Source organism: Mustela erminea, chromosome 2, assembly GCF_009829155.1.
Source record: "Mustela erminea isolate mMusErm1 chromosome 2, mMusErm1.Pri, whole genome shotgun sequence".
Classification (NCBI taxonomy): domain Eukaryota; kingdom Metazoa; phylum Chordata; class Mammalia; order Carnivora; family Mustelidae; genus Mustela; species Mustela erminea.
Window position 1 is genome coordinate 26,529,964 of NC_045615.1, and position 21,252 is coordinate 26,551,215.

At 45.2% G+C, this 21,252-nt stretch overlaps 1 protein-coding gene across 4 annotated transcripts in view; it reads left to right on the top strand.

Moving 5' to 3' along the window:
- TRIM2 (tripartite motif containing 2) overlaps positions 1-21,252 on the top strand; it is a 119,687-nt gene that overhangs the window by 12,585 nt on the left and 85,850 nt on the right. Inside the window, exon 1 of one of the 4 annotated variants that reach the window (XM_032332547.1) lies at positions 7,912-8,010. The exons of 2 other annotated variants lie outside the window; for them this stretch is intronic. The gene's annotated coding sequence lies outside the window, so the exon portion shown is untranslated. Of the gene's footprint in view, positions 1-7,911; positions 8,011-21,252 lie in introns of those variants that run through there. One more of the 4 variants, XM_032332548.1, reaches the window with a different exon arrangement.

Genomic DNA, 21,252 nt, shown 5'->3' on the forward strand with positions numbered 1-21,252 from the left:
CGGCAGGGAGCCTACGTCCCTTCCTCTCTCTCTGCCTGCCTCTCTGCCTACTTGTAATCTCTGTCTGTCAAATAAATAAATAAGATCTTTTAAAAAATAAATACATAAAAATAAAAACAGGCTCCCAGGGCTCCTCGGTGGCTCAGTGGGTTGGGCATCTGCCTTTGGCTCAGGTAGGGATCCTGGGGTCCTGGGATCAAACCCCACATAGGCTTCTTGCTCTGTGGGGAGTCTGCTTCTCCCTTTCCCTCTGTCTGCCGCTCCCCCTACTTGTGCTTTCTCTCTCTCTGTCAAATAAATAAATGAAATCTTTTTTAAAAAGTTTCCAAATTATATAATAAAAATATGCATAAGAAAAAAAGACAGTAAATGGTAATGTCATTTACTAGCTCTATTCATATTCAAATATGTACTAAGCATATGTCTTGCAATTTATTTATCTGTAGGTAGTAGGTTTATAGATAGATTTCTGCCTTATTCTTTTTTTTTTAAAGATTTTATTTATTTATTTGAGAGAGACAGCGCGTGAGAGAGAGCATGAGCAGCGGGAAGGGGCAGAATGAGAGGGAGAAGCAGACTCTCCCCTGAGCAGGGAGCCTATCAGGGGGTTCGAACCCAGGACCATGAGATCATGACCTAAGCTGAAGGTAGACGCTTAACCAACTGAGCCACCAAAGGACCTCTGTTTTATTATTTATATTTTTCTGGGTTTTCCAAATTATCTAGAGCATCTAATTGGTTTTTATCTGAAATATGCATTTTTTAAGATATTTTATTTTTATTTATTTGACAGACAGAGATCACAAGTAGGCAGAGAGGCAGGCAGAGAGAGAGAGAGGAGGAAGCAGGCTCCCTGCCGAGCAGAGAGCCCGATACGGGGCTCGATTCCAGGACCCTGGGATCATGACCTGGGCTGAAGGCAGAGGCCTTAAACCACTGAGCCACCCAGGCGCCCCTGAAATATGCATTTTAATAAATTCATTTCATCTCTTAGGGCCCAAGTCCACCCTGCCATAAAGTTCTGGTTACTGTAGTAGGAAATGATCTCTCGCTTTTCGCTGACTTACAAATCCCTTTTATCACATATGGACTTGAATTGCAGCTGCTTGTATATGTGATTTTCTTCCCAACTAGTATGGGAGCTCCTGGAGAACAGGGACTAGGCTCAGAGGTCCTAAGTTTATAAGCAAAGCCTAGCTCTCCTTCCCCACCTTTTCCATAAAGCCTCTCCTGCTACTTGAAAAAGTGGGTGAGTTCTTTCCATGAGTGTTCAAAACAGGTTTCTATGCCTCTTTAATTCAGCTTTGGGTTATGGTTAATTGTATTTGTCTTGCCCGCCTATTCATCATCCGACTCCTTATTACGGAAACGAACCTTGTTCCCTTTTGTGCCCAGAGAGGTGCCTTGCATTAAAGTGTGTTCTCCGTAAACATCAGCTGGATTTATGACTGAATGAACTGGGGCCCCTTCCAGCTATTTCAAACAGGTGCCCTTCAGTTAGCCTTGAATCTGAAATGTTTAAGGCTGCTCTACAGGCGTGGGAACAGGGGGTGGGAGAAGAGAGTTTGCAAAAACTAAGCAGACTCAAAGCACTGTGCAGCCTAATCCACCAGAAAAATCTGCCAGGAAATGCATTCACCTTGACTCATGGTGCCCCAGATAATAGTCTTTGCTCCTCTCTGGGTCCTGAGAACTTTTTCTAGAAGCTTTACCTTTTTTCACCATTTCACAAACTCCTAGAGGTTAATTCCCCAAAGAATTCCATTCTTCCAGTCATAAATTGAGCACCGTAGATCTGTTCTGCACCCCACGTTAGGCCCTAGTCCTGCAAATGTGGCCATTAAAAGAAGAATTTAAAATCAGATTTTACAAATGTTTTAGAATATAAAAATGAGGAAATAGGTCGCAAGATTCAGTTTAACCTGACACGTTGTGTTCCAGGTTTTTGCAGAGCCTTGTCCTGGGCACTGTGGATGGTGTGACACTGAGCTCATTCATAACATCCCACCTGCTGGCGACAGTGTAACCCAGGGAAGGGAGGGGAGGAGGAGGGGTCTGGGGAGAAGAAGAACACCACACAGGACTTCCAAGGTTCCGGGTCAGGGCTGGATAGAGGTGGGAGTAGTTGGGAGGGCTGCTGGTAGCTATAACTGTGTTGGGGGTGGTCATGGATTCTTTGGGTCTATTGCCCCGGAAATGTAAGATGTGGGTGAGTGCGATTCAGATAGAATTTTAAAAGCTTAAAAAAAAAAAAAAAGATCTGGGATGCCTGAGTGGTATGGTCGTTTGAGCATCCAATTCTTGGTTTCAGCTCAGGTGGTGATCTCAAGGTCACTCAAGGTCACTCAAGGTCAAGAGATCAAGCACCACAACATGCTCAGCTCTTAGTGTGAAGTCTGTGTGAGAGTCTTTCTCCCTCTCCCCCTGCCCCTCTGCCCCTCCCCCAAATAACTAAATACATCTTTTAAAAAAAAATAGAACGAGGAAAGCTCTAGGGGGGAAAAAACCCAAAATTCTAAGACAATATTAGATAGAAGATGTGAAATGAGACAGGTTATCATAGAAAACAAAATAGTAAAAGGATTGTCTTTAGTAGAACTCAGTGCATCTGTCAATGTTTTTAACTGCTGACAACAGAAACTACTCTAGTTAGTTTGACCATAAAATGAATTTATTTAAAAAATACAAGGACACCACCAAGAAAGTGAAAGGACAACTTACAGAATAAGGGAAAATATTTTCAGATCATATAGGTGATAAGGGACTTGTATCCAGAATATAAAAACTCAATAGTAAAAGATAAATTGTAAAAGACAACTAAAAATGGGGGAAGAGGGGCACCTTGGTGGCTCAGTCAGTTAATTGTCTGCCTTGTGCTCAGGTCATGATCCCAGCATCCTGGGTTTGAACCCCACATTGGGCTCCTTGCTGAATGGGAAGTCTGCTTCTCCCTCTCCCTCTGCCTGCCGCTCTGTCTACTTGTGCTCTCTCTCTCTTTCTGTGTCAAATAAATAAATAAATAAATAAATAAATTTTTTTTTTAAGGGAAAGAATGATGGTTGCACAACATTGTGAATGTACTTCATGTCACTGAACTGCACACATAAAACCGGTTAAAGTGGTAAATTCTAGGCTATGTATATTTAACTATGATTTTAAAAAATTATTTTTGCAAAATGTGCAAAAGATTTCTGGGGTGCCTAGGGGATTCAGTCAGTTGACCATCTGACTTCTGATTTCAACTCAGTTCATGATCTCGGGGTTCTGGACTGGAGCTCCAGTGTCAGGGTCCTGGGATGGAACTCTGGTGTCAGACTCCATGCTCAATAAGGAGTCTGCTTCTCTCTCTTCTGCTCTCTCTCCATCCACCTCTGCCCCTCCCCTCTCATGCACATGCTCCCAGGTTCATGTGCCCTCTCTAAAATAAATAAATCTTTAAAATAAAATAGAACGTGCAAAAGATTTCAAAAGACATTTCTTCACAAAGAAGATACACAAATGGCCAATGAGCACATGAAAAGATACTCAATATTATTGTATTAGTATTAGATACTCAACATCATTAGGGAAATACAAATCCAAACCATAATGAATACCACTTCACCCCCACTAGGAAATCGGAACCCTCATATATTGTGAGCAGTAATGTAAAATGATGTAACTGATTTGGAAAATAGTCTGGCAGTTCCTCAAAATTATAAACACAGGATTATCCTATGACCCAGCAACACTACTCTTAGATAGACCCAAGAGAAATGAAAATACATGTCCAAACAAAAATTGTATTCACATGTTCATAGCAGCTTTGTTCATACTAGCCAAAGAGCGGAAGCAATGCACATGCCTATCAACTGATAAACGGATAAAGAAAATGTGGTTTATTCATGCAATGGAATATTATTTGCCAATAAAAAAGAATGAAATACTGGAACGTGTTGCAGTAAGGATAGTCCTTGGAAAAAATTGGCTAAGCAAAAGAAGGGAAGCATGAAAGGCCACAAATTATATGATTCCATGTATATAAAATGTCCAGAATAAGCAAATCCTTAGAGATAGACTGTGGATTAGTGATCACTAGGGGCTGAGAGAACGGGGGAATGGGAAGTGACCACTAGTGTGTATGAGATTTCTTTCTGGGGTGATGAAAATGTTCTGGAATTAGATAGTGATGATAGTTCACAGCTTTGTGAATATACTAAAAACCACTGAACTGTACACTTAAATAGATGGATTTCATAGTATATGAATTTTATTTAAATAAAACTATTCAATAAGAAGAATATTGGGGTACCTGGGTGGCTTACTTAGTCAATCATCTGCCTTTGGCTCAGGTCATGATCCCAGGGCCCTCGGATAGAGCCCCACATCAGTCTCCCCCCTCAGCAGGGAGCCTGCTTCTCCCTCTCCCTTTGCTCATGCTATCTCTTATCTCTCTTTCTCTCACAAATAAATAAAAACAAATCTTTAAAAAAAAAGAAATGAAAAAGAAGAATATTAAGTGGCTCAGAGAATCTCTAAGAAATCTAGAGAATCAGGCTCAGAGGCTACTCAGCTGAGAGTAATACCTAAATTATACCACAGATGGTTCCAGAATGAGCCCTAATTCTGTTCCTCTGAACACAGCCACCACAGACGCTCTGTTGGACCTTTGGCCCTTTAGGTTCCATATCTCTGCCAAGTTCTGCCACAGGACAGAAAATGGCTTCTCTGGGGTCCATCTTCTCCTATTGCCTTCATCCCAACAGAAGTCTAATGTTTATCCCACATCACAGTCTCAAGCCCCACCTGCAAGGGAGGCTGAGAAAGTGGGCGGAGGTTTGGGAGGTGAGACTCAAACAAATGTTCACTATCCCACACTTCTCTCAATGGGTTTGGCTGGGCAGTGGTTTTAAAGTCATAAAATGTTGGAGTTAAGTGGGCCCTTTGAAGTTCAGCTACTAGGCTGGCCATTTGGTCCTACGACTGCAACAATCTAAAGACAATGGGCAATTTCTAGCTTTATCTTTCCTTGTTTGTTAAGCATTTGGCAACGTTAATCACTCTTTTTTCTTTTAATTTCATTTTATTTATTTTTCTTATGTTCAGTTAGCCAACATACAGTGCATCATTAGTTTTTGATGTAGTGTTCCATGATTCATTATTAACCACTCTTTACTTTATTTATTCGTTTGAAGGGAGATCACAAGTAGACAGAGAGGCAAGCAGTGAGGAGGAAGCAGGTTTCCCACTGAGCAGAGATCTCGATGCGGGGCTTGTTCCCAGGACCCTGAGATCATGACCTGAGCTGAAGGCAGAGGCTCAACCCACCGAACCACCCGGGCGCCCCTAATCACTCTTTTTAAAAACATTTCTCTTCCCTGTGTGTGGGTCAGCCTTCCTGTACCTTTCTAATCAGTTTTTTCTCAGTTTCTGTCTGGAGCTGCTCTCTTTGCCCCTTAAAGCTGATGTTTCTCCTCACTGACATGTTCAGTCCTGCTCCGAGTAACTCAATCCAAATTGTGTGGATGTCATGGGTTCAATTGTGTCCCCCTGAAATTCATAGGTTGACGTCCTAACTGGCACTACTTCAGAGCGTTACCTTATATGGAAATTAGGTAATCTCCAGATAAGAAATAAAGATAAGGACCGTCATAGGTAGTTAAAAATGAGATCACACTGGAGTGGGGGGGCTGCCTAATCCAATATGACTGGTGTCCTGACAGAAGGGGAAATGTGGACACCCTCATGCAGGGAGAGTACCACGCGAAGACTGTACTTATGATACCACAAGCCAAGGAACTATTAGAAGTGAGGAGAGAGTCCTGAAACAGATCCTTGCCTGGCACTGTCGGAGCGAGCATGGTCCTCCTGGCACAGGTCTTGTCTATCTGGCCTCCAGAAGTGTGAGACCATACGTTTCTGTTGTTGAAGCCTCTGTTTGTGGTACTTTGTTATGGCAGCCTAGCAAAGGAAGTGAATTTTCTCTACTCCTGTATTTTCCTTCTACATAAAGATGGATAACTCTCTAATTTGCATTGCTAGTCCACAAGGTCCAAACTACCTTACAGATCCATGGGACTGGCTTGCCTGCTGGGGTATTTGCATTTGGATATCCTACAAAAGCCATAAACTCAACTTGTCTAAACTTCAGCTCATCCTTTCTCTGGTCCCACTAGCTCCCCCTTCATTTCTCTGTCTTGGCAGATGGTACTCTCCATCCACCCTGGTGCACATGCATGTCAGGGTGATGGCCTCCAGCTTCACTCCCCTCCTTGTTCCCCGCCATGTCCTAAAGGTGTTGTCTCTCACATCTTTGGAGCCTTTCCCATCCATCCCCACCCACCTACACCCGGTCCTGGGCTATCTTCCTTCCATATGCCTTCCTCAGTAATCTGTGTGAAGCACAAGGGTCCCCACAGCTTCCAAAGGTCCAACCCCAGAGCTTAGCAGATGAGACTGTCATCATCTGACTCCATAACCACGTCTCTCACCTCTGTTCCTCTCACCTGTTTTCTGCAGCCATACAGAAATTCAGATCTTCCCCTGCCTCTCTCTCTCTCCTGCCTAATGCTTACTTAGTCTTCAAAACACAAATGCATCCTCCTGTGGGAAGCCTTCCTTAATTTCTAGCATGATCGAAAGCCAGCTTCTATGTTCCCTTAACCCTCTGGCCATACACTCTATCATAGGAATTTCTCCATGGGCTGAAATTGTTGGCCGCCTCCTCTCAGCCCCCACCTCCCCTCAGCCTCTCAATAGTAAGGCGCTTTAGAGTAGAGACTGAAGGCTTTTTGCAGCTTTCTGTTCTCAGCCTAGTGCCTGGCACATGGGAGGCACTCATAAATGTTTCTAGAAGAGGGACACCTGGGTGGCTTAATGGGTTAAGCCTCTGCCTTCAGCTCAGTTCATGATCTCAGGATCCTGGGATTGAGCCCCACACCTGCTTCCCCCTTTTTCTCCCAGCCTCTCTGCCTACTTGTGATCTCCTTCTCTCTCTCTCTCTCTCTCTCTCTCTCTCTCGTTCTGTGTGTGTCAAGTAAATAAACAAAATCTTAAAAAAAAAAATTTCTACAAGGAAGCAAGGAATTCGGGGATGATGAGTTGGGGGAGACTTCCTACCCAAACCTATTTTACAGAATAAACAATAAGTCCCCAAGAGGCAGTCATTTCTTATCATTTTCAGAGATGATGGTGTCGCAGTGACTCATTATCAGAATTTACTAACGTAAACGCAGAGATTTTTTTTTTTTTCCTGTCTCCCATTCAGGAGTCATGATTGCTTTCAGTGGCGTAAACGGTCCCAGAATGGACGCTGGCCCTTTTGGGTTGTCTCAGCCTCGTCCAACTCAAGTCGTTTCCCCGGAGGGCCAGAGTTTGCATTTGTGTTTACAGGACTGGCAGGGAGGACGCGCTTGCCGGACTAGACCTGCGAACCCAGCCAACCCCCCCTCCTCTGCCCGCCCTGGGCTGCGATTGGCCCTTCCCCGGAGGCTGGGCGCAAGAGCCTTTAGTCATCGCACTGGGAAATCTTTCTGGAACTGGGCACCAACTTGCGTGTTGTTTTCCTGCTCTTTGTGCGGGGATTAGCTGCCCTGCGGGGTCTGGGAATGCTGCGGGGGCCGGGCAACCCGTAATCCAGGATTTGCCCCTGCCTCGCGGCTTATGGAAAACAGATGTCTCGCCGCTCCGCGCCTCGGCACCGAATGGAAATGACCAACCAGAGAGCCTTTTGGAACCGGGGACACCGAGTCCAGGGCCTCCAGAAGCCAGCTGGGAGGCAGCTTTGCTCCCGCTCGCCTGTCTGTGCCCCTTCAGCCCCGCTCTCGGACCCCACGAGGCGCTGAAGCGGCTCCACTTCAGATACGGCTCCGGGAGGAGCGCGCCAGCCGAGGTCGCCGGCCGCCGCCGCAGGGGCCGCGCGCGAGCAAACCCCGGCCCTGGAGGGGGCCGCCGCCCGACCCGAGGCGGAGCCGCCGCCCGCCGCCTCCCGCCAGCGCGCCGGTTCTCCGCCGAGCGAGGCGCCCACGGGCAGTAAGTCAGCGCCGGGGCTGGGGCGGCGCGGCCGGGTCCTCCCGGAGCCTTCAGCTCCGGCCCGGGTCCCCGCGGACTGCGGCGAGGGCAGCGGCCGCCGGTCCGCTTCCGGATCCTGCCGGCGGTGCGGCGATGCCAGGCTGGAGCGGGCGCCGGTGGGGACGCGCGGCGGCCGGCGCTGTCGGGCCGCGGAGGGTGCTGAGCCTTGACTCGGCGTCCACTCAGGCCCGGGCCGGCCGAGGTCCCCCGGGGGGGAACCGGGCCCCTCTGTCCTGCCTGCAGTATCTGTGCACAGCTTCGGAAGTAAAACTGTTCACGTCATTGTGCACCGAGGTGGGGGGAAAATGGATATTCTGCGATCTTAAAAGGGCTTGCTTTAATGATTTTTTTTTTTTTTAACGACGGGGTTTCCTTTCCTTGTTTCTCTTAAATTTTGGTCGTTTTGCAAAACCACTCAAATAGGTTTCCTTCCTATTAGCTTTCATGCAACTCGAGGGCATGTTACAGTTCTAGCTTATCAGAAGAGGGACATGTTGATTTCTGAGGGTTTGCAGGGCTCTTTTTGGTGGATATGGTTTATTTCGAACACGCATGCCCCGTGTTGAAAACCGTATGTTGCTGACAAATCGGGGTGAGGAGAAACGATTGTCGTATGAATCGCCTGTCAGATCCAAAGCTTTCTTGGAAACCCCAAATTTGTTCCCACCGTAATCCAACCCCATAGAGCAACTGGTAGCATTTTTACTCCTCCATTCCCTCAGGAAATCGCCAGCCTTAAATTATGAAACAGAGGCAGCTTTAGATTCGGTGCTTTTTTTACCTAGTTAATTTTAAAGTCCTTAGAGTTCCAGACATCCAAAGATGAGGTTAGCCCCTAGGGAAAGAGGCATGGTTCTTGTGCCCTACGCACCCCAGTGCTTTTTTCACTAGACAATTTTTGGTGTGTTAAAATGGAGATTAATTTTTTCATCAGATTTTTAGCATGCGGTTATGGGATTGACACGCGATAACTTGTATTTCCCGGTTCCTTTACCAGGGGATTGGAGGACGGACTGTGCCCCAGGTCACTACTTCCTGGCCCTGCTTGACCTCTAGTTTCAGATTTCCACTTGATTTCATCCTTGGCAGTTGTAGTACCTGTCCTTCAGCTGAGACAAAAGAGCAGGAATGATTCAGAACACTTTGACTATCACAACCTCCACCAAAGAGGCAAAGAATTTGATTGAATTCTTTATGACGCACGTTATGTTTCCCTCCTCTGCAAATTTAGGTACAGTTAGCAATCAAGGATCAATTTAAAATAACAACAACAAAAAAAAACCCTCTGCCTTCCTCCTCCCTTAAGGTAAGTAGGAATTTGGCTGAGTTGGGTGAGGCCACATACATTAATGAAAAGTCTTCACTGTGAGATCACTCAGTCTTATTCTGGACTAGATAGAGGGTTAATACCACACCCACCCCCTCACTCACCCTCATATGTGCACATTTTTTTTTCCCTGTGCGCTTGCTTTTCTTTCTACCCTTTTCTACACTATTCCTTTTAGTACATACATGACTCTATTTTGGATCATGGACTCTAGGATATCATTACTTTTCAGCGTCAAGGTTTGTTTAGATGACAGCATTCATCTCAGGTTTCCCCAAATCTTATCTTTATTTTCCTGGAAAATTCTATGTCTGTTAAATCCTGCATTGGAAATTCCACTGTATCTTTCAAAAGCGATGCTGGCGTCTGTATCTTGAATTGTTTTTCTTGCATTATCATTTTGATATTGTCTTCCCTGATGTCCTAATTGCCTGGTCAGCTTGTTATTTCTGCTTCGTATTAGAACACAAGTGGAAGGAACTTCTCATAGGACACGGAATATAAATGGGGTAGGGAGTCTTCCTGAGAATTAACAGCATAGACTCTGACCTTTTCTTTGGTCTGCCCTTGGACTGAATTCTGTCCTTTGAATTTCTGTCCAATGACTACACTAGAAAGAGCTGCATATTTACCTCGGGGCTCAGGAGTGATCTGTTTATTTGACCTTTTCAGAGTAGCTGTAATTCACTACTCTCCTAGAGCTGTTTGGTGAGAATTTGCCTGTTGAGTGGAAATAAACCAATTGGATAATACAGTAATGCCCAAGGAACCTTTGAAAATGCTATCCTGAGTGGTGCCTCAGTCGCTCAGGTAGTGGTCCCGGGGTCCTGGGATCAAGCCCCGCATTGGGCTCCCTGCTCCACGGAAAGCCTGCTTCTCCCTCTCCCACTCCCCCTGCTTGTGTTCCTTCTCGCTGTGTCTCTCTCTGTCAAATAAATAAATAAAATCAGAAAGAAAGAAAGGAAGGAAGGAAGGAAAGAAGGAAGAAAGAAAATGCTATCCTGAAATTCTGGGGAGGTAACATTATCAGAACTTTCTCCTCTCATCACTCCACTGTTCGCTTCACCCCAAATCTATCTTGGGTTACAAATTCCCTAAAGACAATCTTTAGCTTGATTTATTCAGGCCCTAAAAGTTTATGCTGGCAGGTACAGGCAAGACTCTTTTGATGCTTCTGCTGATGATGTGGGTAGGAACAATGACTGTTTTCTTTTGGGTTTCATGAGAAGATGTATATTCCTAGACGTCTGTTTGAGAAGCCTGAGACTGTTATCTTAAAAGCCTTGAGGTAGGAGGCGGGGTGGGGAGGGGTGCTCAGTCGGATTCTTGATTTCAAGTCAGGCCTAGATCTCAGGGTCCTAAGATTGAGTACGTGGAGTCTGCATGAAATTCTCTCTCTCCCTCTGCCTTCACTTATACTCTCTCTCGGAATCAATAAATAAAATCTTAAAAACAAAAAGCCTTGAGTCAAGGCTGATGTATAATCATACTCCCTTATCAACATTATTTTTTTGTGCCCTTATATATTAGACCGTGAGACGGACCTGCTAGTTGGAAAGTCGGAAAAAGCTCCTGCAAGTCTGTTGAGTTTAGTTCATTATTTTCTCTGGAAGAGATTAGTAGGTCTTTGATGTGGATAGAATTTGGTCTTGGCTTTAGAAGAATTGACAAGTGCGACCTCTGAGATAAGCAAGTGGAGGGGGAATGAAGGAGAGGAAATCTAGTGATATGGAACCATGGATACTAGCCACTCAGCTTTTATGTGGTTTATTTTATTTTTTTTATTTTTTTTTTGAGAATTTAGTGGAAATTGAACCTCAGAAACTGAGCTTTCATGGGCAAATATTTTGTCATACAAATGCTGGTTTTTTCCTGTGTAAAACTCTCATTTTTGCATATCCTGCCTGTGAATCTCATCTTAATCCCTGAACAGAAATATCCCCGTCCTAGAATTTTCACTACATTCTTTTTTTTCTGAACATATTGGATGTCTGGATGCAATTTATGGAGGCAGAAGGGCTGGCCAGGAAGATTAGGATGTGTCCTTGAGGCAAACAAAAACACTAGGTCTGTCAGCATCTTTATTAACTTAGGACAGTTTAGAAGCGTTCAAATAGAAGCTGTGGATACAAGTTTCCTTCAGCTTTAACTGCGGGAAAATGAAGGAACCTAAGAAGTGCAGACTTCAGGAACCAGAGCAGTTTGTAGAATTATGCTGGAGGCAGCTGTAATTCTGGAAGGAGAATAGCCTTTTAAATCGCTGTCTCCTTATTGTAAATGATTTCCAAGTTTCAGAATGTCTGCTGTTTGAGGGACGTCTTGTTTAGTTTAAATATAGTCACTGATTCCTACCAAAATATCCAGAAAGGCATTAAAGTCTTGCTGACTGGCTTATCTCCAGTTAGGAAAAGGACTAGCACTTTAGACTCTCAATACAGAACTTCAGGGATGATTATTTTGAAGACCAGGAAGTAAACCAACTGGAAAAATCTTTCTGATTAAGACTCCTGAAAAGAGAGATCCGACATGAGACCAAAAATGTGAAAGACTAGACCCATTTATGTTTCCGACTATTCTGTCCAATCAGGTAGAAGAAAGGAAAGGTGTTTTTAAGCCTAGTTTGTCAGCGAGCAGGTATTGTTTAACATGTACTGTGTTTCAAGCCCCCTGCTTTATGATCTGTAATGTACAATCAAGTAAAAGGTGAGCATCTGCCATGGAAGCAGTTTCAAGCCTCAGTGGTAACTTTAAGCATTAGTGTGCATTGTCCCACCTGTGCACTGAGTTCCTCGCCTAGGAAAGCAAGTCCAAGGCTGTGGGAAGAACCCCGTCTGTAGTTCAGCTACATACAACCACATCCTCCACATCCTGAGGGAATCACCATGGTGATTCACATGAGATTTGCTTCCGTTGGCAGAGTAAGTTGTGTTCTTGCCTCTTTCAACACAACCTGGGTGAAGTGACACTTGCTTCATAATTCCAAGACCCCTATTCGATGCGTGCCTCTGTTCCTAGAATGTTTCTTCCCTAGTCACCAAGCAGTTCAGCAGGGACCCGACTAGCACCCAGATGACTCACAATGCGGACATTCCTGGAGGGTGAATGATAGAGATCCTTGAACCTCGCCTAAGAACATGCAACTAGGTCTCTTTCATCGTGAAAATAACCTCTCAGACTAAACAAAGACAGAACTGTCTCTTTTGCTAACCACCTGTGGTTTATTTAAATTAGTGTTACACGTTCAGCAGTGGTGTCAGAGCCAGATTATAAAACTGCCTAAAAGAATGAGTGTTCTGGGCCTTTGCATAGGGATAGAACAAGACATTGGTCACATTGAATGGGATTTGCATCTCGTTAGCTTGCCTGCGTGTCCTCGACTACGGGACACAATGGGAGTGCGCACGTCCAGCTTTGTAGCTGGGCAGCCTGTTGTACTTAATGATTCTGCTGGGAATTAAAATAGTGAACTAGAAGCATGAGAGTGGGGTGGCAGGGGAGGAAAGAGATAGGAACTTTTAGGAGATGCAAAAGAACGGGAACTTGGGGGTCAGTCTAATACCACCCCCTTTTTTTCTTCGCTGTACTTTTCATCTCCATGACTTAATTATTTTAGAACTGGAAGTGCTTTTGTAATTCAAAATCAGTGGCACAGTTGGCCTTAGCAACAGCACAGGCCACCTCAGTGCACAGCAGTCTCCACAGTGGTGTTGGCGAGTGAATCGTCTCGGTGCAGCATTGGACCACTTGGCCCCCCTTTATCCTTCAGCCTGTGTTCGGGGTTTCCTTTGCTTACTCGTGCATTGGATTCTGTTAGGAAAGGCAAAATAATGGCCACTGTAGTCAAAGAAGGAGATGAAAAAAATGAACCTCTCATGAAATGTTAGTGTTTCTTGGATACCCCCGTATTTAGCGTGGTCAATCAGAGGTCCCCTTAAGGAAAGTGGATAAAAGGGTACTCGAATGGGCTGGATGTTTGTGCCTTGATTGCTGCAGAAAACAGATGGCAAAAAATAGGGGCCTTTTGCTTCTAAATCTCAGCCAACAATGAAGCTGCTGATGAAAACCAAATTTAGTAGTTCCAGAACGTGGTCTCCAGATTTCCAGTACCATTAAAATCTTTACAAAGCTCTTTGCATTTTAGAGAAGCAACGTGTGCTTCCTGGGTCTGATGGGCCATACGCTCTACCACAAATGAGCCTTAAATAGGAAATTCAGTGTTTTGCCCGAGGTCACACAGAAGTCACACAATCACGTTGCTTGATAAGGATCTGTGATGGGTGCCATTTGTTTAGAGGAAGGATGAGCGGAGGCTAATGGCGCCCCTGTTGCTATTTTTCCCTATTTGGGGCTATTAAGGAGAAATTCCCCTTGGAGTGTCCTTCATCCCTTTCCTCCACAAACCTCTCAATCCAGAAACCTAAAGTACAAAGTAATGGGAGCTTGAAGTCTAAAGCCCACAAAAGCTGCCGAACCACCCACCAAAACAACATGAAAAAATTGAGAAGCCTGGGAAGGGAAAAGGTGGGAGTGAAGGGTGTGGGGGTTCTGACATTTACTCCAGTATCTCCACCTCAACTACAGATCCCGCAGAAGAACGTATGTTCTTCATTTTTAACATAACTTCATTGAGAGAAAAAAAACCCAGATTTCTCAGGGATTTCCTCGACAAGGATTTTACTTGGGGTCCACATACATTGTTTTGGCTTAAACAAAGATTCTGAATTTTTAATAAGCATCTATCACAGACCAAATTCAGCCGACTTTCTAAAACGCCTTTACACATCAAGAGTGGGAAATCTGTAAGAATTTGTTTGGAGTAGTTAAAGCAGTTTCCGTCCTGGGAGGCAGGCGGATTTATTGGGTTATGAAATTCTTCATTCCATCTGCATGGGAGCTGGTTTTCATTTGTAATGCAGTACAAAATATTCTTGGCATATTTGGGACTTATTTTGTAGAGGATGCTCCCCACTAGGACTAAATCTAGATAGAACTAAATTTCTTTTCCTAGATTTTTTTTTCCCCCTAAGCCATTTTCCCTTCACCAAGTCCCTTGGATAAATCCACTCACCAAAGTATTGCCAGATCTGTCTATAACTAGGCTGGTCTTCAGTCTTCATTATTCAGCCATTCTGCTAGAATCTGTTGATGGCTAGTCTGGGGGGTGCCCAGGAGTTCACCAGCAGATCAAGAGGGAAGGAGTCATTCCAGGTGGAGACACTCAGACCTCCAGCTCTTGTCCTAGATCTATTTTCTTTCTTCCTTTCTTCCTTTCTTATTTATTTATTTGAGAGAGAGACACACAGTGAGAGAGGGAACACAGGCAGGGGGAGTGGGAAAGGAAGAAGCAGGCTTCCCGCTGAGTAGGAAGCCCAATGTGGCGTTCGGACCCAGGACCCTGGGATCATGACCTGAGCCAAGGGCAGACGCTTAACCGGCTGAACCACCCGGGCACCCCATAGATCTATTTTCTTTCCTTTTTAAAAAAATATTTTATTTATTTATTTGAGAGAGAGTGATTACATGAGCAGAGGGAGAGGCAGAGGGCAGAAGGTGAAGTAGACTCCCCGCTGAGCAGGGATATAGACGCGGGACTTGATCCCAGGACCCTGGGATCATGACCTGAGCCAAAGGCAGATACCCAACCAACCGAGTCTCCCAGGTGCCCCCCTCCCCCAGAGACCCAGGGCTCAGCTTTCTAGATTTTACAAATAATCTCTGCTGTAATACTTAAATGTTTTTACCACACATGCTGTATTTGGTGTCTGCAACTTAAGAATGACCACTTGATTCACCTGGATCATCGGCCAGTGTATTAAAGTTCGTGGGACAAATACGAAAGATGAAGGAAAAGAGAAAGTTACTGGAATCCCTTAAAAATAAAAACATTTAAATTTAAAAACAACAAGAAGAAGAAGTCTAAATTCATATGGCTGGTTTTGAAGGGAAGGTTTGGGGGGTTTAGGATGCGAATACTAACCAAACATTTGGAGTCTGTATACTACTAAATCTCATCCTCACTGGGAATTGGAATAACGGTTTGGCTCTTCCCTGTTTCAATATGCCCATGGGATGAGCCATATTGGAATAATCCTAAATTGAGAGAGATTGACTTGCTTTTTGTATTGCAGGCAGATATAGCAATTGTTGGTTATCTTTCAGTCTTAAAACCAGTAGAATACAATTACCAAGGTAAAAAACAAAACAAAGCAAAACAAACCCATTAAACTCTTGAATTAAGCATAATATATTATCTTGTGGATTTAATGCACCAGAGTTGATGATGACAGGGCCTGTCTGTTATTTCTGCCAAAATCCTGGGATCCTGCATGCCTTAAGTAGATTGAGGGCACTGTACGCTATCTATCTTTTATTTAAGAAGATAACCCTGCTGATGAACCAGGATGTACTTTGCAGCTTTCTCCATCTCTCTGCTCACTCTGTATTAGTAATGAAAATTATTGGTCCCTATGAACCAGCTCTCTTGGCTCATGTGCATGATTTCATCAGCATGGCAGCTAACTAGCTGAGCTAAATTGGCACTGAGATGATGATAATGATTTAATCTCATGTTTGAGCACATCTTTACCTTTTAACAATCACTTTCACATAAATTATTCCATCCTACCTTTACAATGGCTCTGGAGGAAACCAAGACTCTAAGAAGTCCAGTGACTTTTCCAAGAAAGGAAGAGTTGGGACTCACACCTACAGTGTCGATCTCACTGGACCAAAATGCGCAGTAGAACTTGATTGGATGACATATGATAAAATAATACAAAAATTGTGAGAATCTCTAGATGAAAGGATGTTTTCTCAAGGAAACAAATCTAGGAAGGTATCTGGAAAAATGGTTTCCAGTAGAGAATAGTCACTTAAAATTTAATCCCAGATCTGAGAATACCACACAAAAAAGCCAGGAGGGAGCTATGTAAACAAGACATAATCAAGAGTCAACTTATATGATACAGATGAGAAGTCCAGTGGTGACTCAGAGAAGAGAGAGGAAAAAACATAGGCCAAGCTGTGACAGTCTAATTGAGGAAGAGGGGTGAAAGTTTGAGCTTAAAGAATGTCAAGATTTAGATGGAAGAGAGAGGTGGGTAGGGCATGATAGGTTGGGAACATCCCAAGCAAGGGTAGAGAGCTATAGCCCAGGTGGAGAGTAGCAGGGAGACACCTTTGACTGGAGGAGGACTGACCAGTAGGTCTAGGTAGGGAAGTCTTGGAGAACTAAGGTTGAAGAAAGAGGACGGGGCCACACCAAAGAGGATCTGTTGTGCCAGACAGAGAAATGTGAACTAGTACTTGGGTGCTGTAGTCTGTGGGCATGGTTGGTTCCTTCTGAGGGCTGTGAGGGAAAATCTATTGTGCCTCTCTCCTGACTTCTGGTGGCCTTAGGCATTCCTCGGCTTGGAGGGGGTGTTCTTGTGTCTTCACACTGTCTTCCTTGGATGTCTCTGTGTCCAGTGCCCCTCTTTTATAAGGACATCAGTCATACCTCATTAGGACTTACCCAAGTGACCTCATTTTAACTTGATTACCTTTGTGAAGACCTATTTCCAAATAAGACCACATTCTCAGATACTGGGGGCTTCAACATATCTTTTTCAGGGGGACAAATTCAGCCCGTAACAGGAGCCTTTAAAGAGTACTAAGTTGCAGAGTAAGAGAAAAAAGGTTGTTTCATAAAGATGCACTATTGACGGAATGTGGAACACGCTGTGGGGAAGGAAGGGAGCCATGGGCTGGGAGTGGTTGGAGAAAAAGTGGGTAAAATCGGCAGACATTTTAAAAGAAGAGTTTAAAAGATTTAAGTAGTTGCAATGCTAATACATTATAAGTCGAGAACAGGACAGTTTACAGAGCACTCTACCTCCTTTGGTCTTGATGATACAAAAGGCTGAGTGGAGTCTCTGGGGTTTCAGGTCTGGGGGAAGGACCCTAGGGGAGGTCATTAGCATCGTTAAGGGCTGCTGGCAAAGGGGGCATGTGAGGTGGAGACAGAGCTGAGTGCAGATGTCCACAGCAGTCACTGGTGATCTGAACTATGTGTCTCTTCTCAGAGTTGTTGATCTGGGGAGTCAGGTGTGTTCAAGTGGTCTCTAGGCCTTGGGAGTGGGGCGATCTCTGCAGGATACAATTTAGAGAAAGCGGTGGGCTTGGTATTTGGGCACATTCCCAGAGTTAAAGGATTACTAGTGAGTCAAAGCAGCATTTAAAGAGGCAGAGGGGGCATGCCTGGGTGGCTCAGTTAATTAAGCAGCTGCCTTCAGCTCAGGTCATGATCCCAGCATCCTGGGATCGAGTCCCACATCTGGCTCCTTGCTCCGTGGGGAGCCTGCTTCTCCTTCTGCCTCTGCCTGCCACTCTGCCTGCCTGTACTCACAAATAAATAAATAAAATCTTAAAAAAATAATAATAAAGAGGCAGAGGAGAAACTGGCAAGTTCTCTACCTCCAAAGCTGAAGAGAAAGACGGTTTCGTGCGGAAGTTTCAGTGCCGGGAGCCACAGGAAGGTGGGAAGAGAACAGGAACCAGCTGTGGGGAAGACTTGGGGGTTTATCTACGTTGGGCATTGGAAGGAGAAAGAGTCAGGGAGAGGAAGGGAGGGAGGGGACGGCCTTCACGGGGTGGCAGGATCAAGGAAAAGGGTCAGGAGGCTTTCATTTTGCAGTCGTGTTTCTGAGATAAAGTTTGCAGAGAGTAACATCCCCCCTCCTGGGGCTTAATTCTGGGAGCTTCGACACTGCCTGTGGCTGGGGAACCAGCGCCGCTCTCAAGACAGAGAACAGTACGTCACCTCCATCATGACTTCGTGCCGAGGGGCTTTTCTAGAGGGTACTCATGTGTGTTTGAAGCCAGAGGAGAGGGGAGCCCTGCCGAAGGAGAAAGTGATGGTGCTAAAGAGGGAAGAAAGGCTTAACCAGGGGAGTGAGGCCCCGGAGGTGGCGAGGAGGTAGATGGGTCCCTCAGAAGGCATTAATTCTAGTGAAAAGGAACATTTCCCCCCTTCCTCTGAAGTGGAAGGAAAGGCACATGTGTACATTCAGGATCTGTGATACATTTGGGGGGGGGGGTGAATTCCTTGAGTCCTGCCAACAAAGCTGTTTCCTGTCGAGCGAGATGGTATATGTCATATTCCATAACTTCCGCCGTGGCGGTATTATTTCCTATTGCAATTACTGTCCACGGGAATTACATCAAAGCGGAGGGCAGACCCACGGCTGCTTTTCTCTGGGCTGTGTGCCCAAATCCTGCCGCCGTGTAGTACTGGAGCGATTGTAGGACCAGCATTTCAACATTCCCCAGAGGTAAGGGCATCTGCATCTTTTCCTGTTCCTCACCGTGAAAAACCCTGGCAGCAGAAATGGCTTTAGTCCCCAAAAATGCGTGTGACAGCCGTAAATGACTCAGTGCTAAAGAGTGAGCTTCCACAGACGTGTCCTCCGGCCGTGATTTGGTGGAAGAGATTTGCTTCTCATCTTGTTCTGCTTTTAACTTAAAAATCAACCTGAAGTCAGTTTCCCACTCAACATCTGTGATGTCATCTCGGTTGTCCCACTGCCATCACGGAGCCAGGGGTGGGAGTCTCCCAACTGTGGGTTTCAAGAGTGCTGGGGAATCAAACCATGGGCTGTAACCAGCCTACTTCAAAAGTGAAACAGAATAAGAAACAGCAGAAGACTCAGTGTGATTACATGCACCTTAGGTTTCAGGGAAGAATATATATTTGTACTGAATGGCAACGTAAGAGATGTCTCTACGTGGATCACAGGCACAAACATTTGGCAAGTAAAGGTGTAGAAGTATATGGATCCTCCAAGAATAGTGTGGCTCTAGGCAGGTTACTGAACGTCCTTGTGGCTTAGTTAGGTCCATAGTCTGTAAAATGGGGATAACAACTGTATCTAATATGGTTGCTGAAAGGATTAAAGAGAAAATTCAGGAAAAGCATTATGAGGGGCTTCTGGGTGGCTCAGTTGGTTAAGCATCTGCCTTTGGCTCAGGTCATGATCCCAGGGTCCTGAGATCGAGCTCCCCATTGGGCTCCCTGCTCAGTGAGGAGTCTACTTGTTCCTCTCCTTCTGTACCTGCCCCCTGCTCATGCTGTTTCTCATTCTCTTGTCACTTTCTCTCAAATAAATAAATAAAGTATTTTTTTAAAGATTTTATTTATTTATTTGACAGGCAGATTACAAGTAGGCAGAGAAGCAGGCAGAGAGAAAGGACGGGAAGCAGGCCCTCTGCTGAGCAGAGAGCCCGATGTGGGACTCGATCCCAGGACCCTGAGATCATGACCTGAGCCGAAGGCAGCGGCTTTAATCCACTGAGCCAGGCGCCCAAATGAAATATTTTTTAAAAAAGCTTTATGAACTGCACGTGGTTAGTGGTCAGTGCTAATTATTTTCCTGCCCACATTTCCAATTCAAATCTTTGTTTCCTACCTAGACCTTTCTTCTGAGCCTGGAACAGTGAACCTAGCAGCCTGTTTGACATCTCCATGTGGTGGTCCCAGTCATTTCCATCTCTATATCCAAACTTGAACTTAACTCCACCTTCCCTCTCCTGTCCTCACCACCCCCTTCCCTGTCCTGTCTCCAAGCAGGCAGACTCCTCTGATGCTCCTCCTGAATTCACTTTTCTGTGTGTGTGTGGCGGGGTGGGGGGTCGCCATACATCCCCGACCTAGGCTGCCTGAGCATCATCTTCCTAATGCTTCTCATCAGAGCATTCTAAGCCTGGGTCACCATCATCGCTCACTAGACTTCTGAAATTCTGCCCCCAGTCTTGCCCCGTTCACCACACCTCAACTGGAGTGTGTCCGTCCCTTCTAATCTGTCATGTTTCTAAGTCTTCCAGGGCTCTCATCGCTTTCAGGTCAAAGTTCATACTTTCAGCCTACAAAGCAAGGCCCTTCGTGGCCTGGCCTCTGCCGGCCCCTCCACCCTCATCTCCTGCCCCCAGCCTTGTACTGCACACGCTCGTGATCCCCAAGAGCCTGTGGTCAGTCTTCCCCCTGCTGACACACATACCTTCAGACTTCCTCTGCCTGGAACGCTTGTTCCACCTTTCCTTGTATGGCTAACTCTTACTTGGCCTTCACGGCTCAAGACTGATGTTCAAGTCAGAGACACTTAGGTCTGAAGCCCCCCAATCAATAGCTAATAGCCATGTGATTCTGAGAAGTGAATTTCTGAAGCAGCTGAAGTCAGTGGGTAGTTCTGTAAAATGCGAATCACAATGCCTGGCTCAGAGAGTTGTGAGACTTAAATGAACGATCATGTGTAGAGACCAGTGTTGGGCACATGCTTAATAAGTACTTAATAAATAAATGGTTGACTGTTATTTTCTTTATAGTAATTATTTTTAATTAAAAAAAAAAAGTCTCGGCTCACTTCCTTCTGGCCCAGAGCTTCTGATAGACCTGAATGTGTCAGGTTGTTCAAGAGCTGAGTTGTCTTTCCCGATTGACTCTCCTTCCCTCTCTTCTTCCCTTGACCAACCCTTGCCTGTCTCTCAAGATTTAACCCAAGGCTTACCTCCTTGGGGATTCTTCGCAACCCCCTGGGCTCTCAGGGTTGTCTTACCTCCTTCAGGGTTCTTAGCTGCCTGAACGGTGATATACTCTTTCCCCCCAGATTCCAAGCCTCCTGAGGGCTCCATGCCTGGTTCCCCGCTTCCCCAGTGCACACATGTGCCTGCCCTATAGTACTTGATAAGTAAATTTTTCTTTGATGAATGAATGAGCAAACTCTTGTATTACTTCCTTACTGGTGCCCCTGCTTTCTCTCTTTGAAGAAACTCATCCTGTTCCTTGTGACCAAATTTGTTCTCTTAAGTTAGAGTTCTGTCACTCACCTGTACTTCTCAAATTT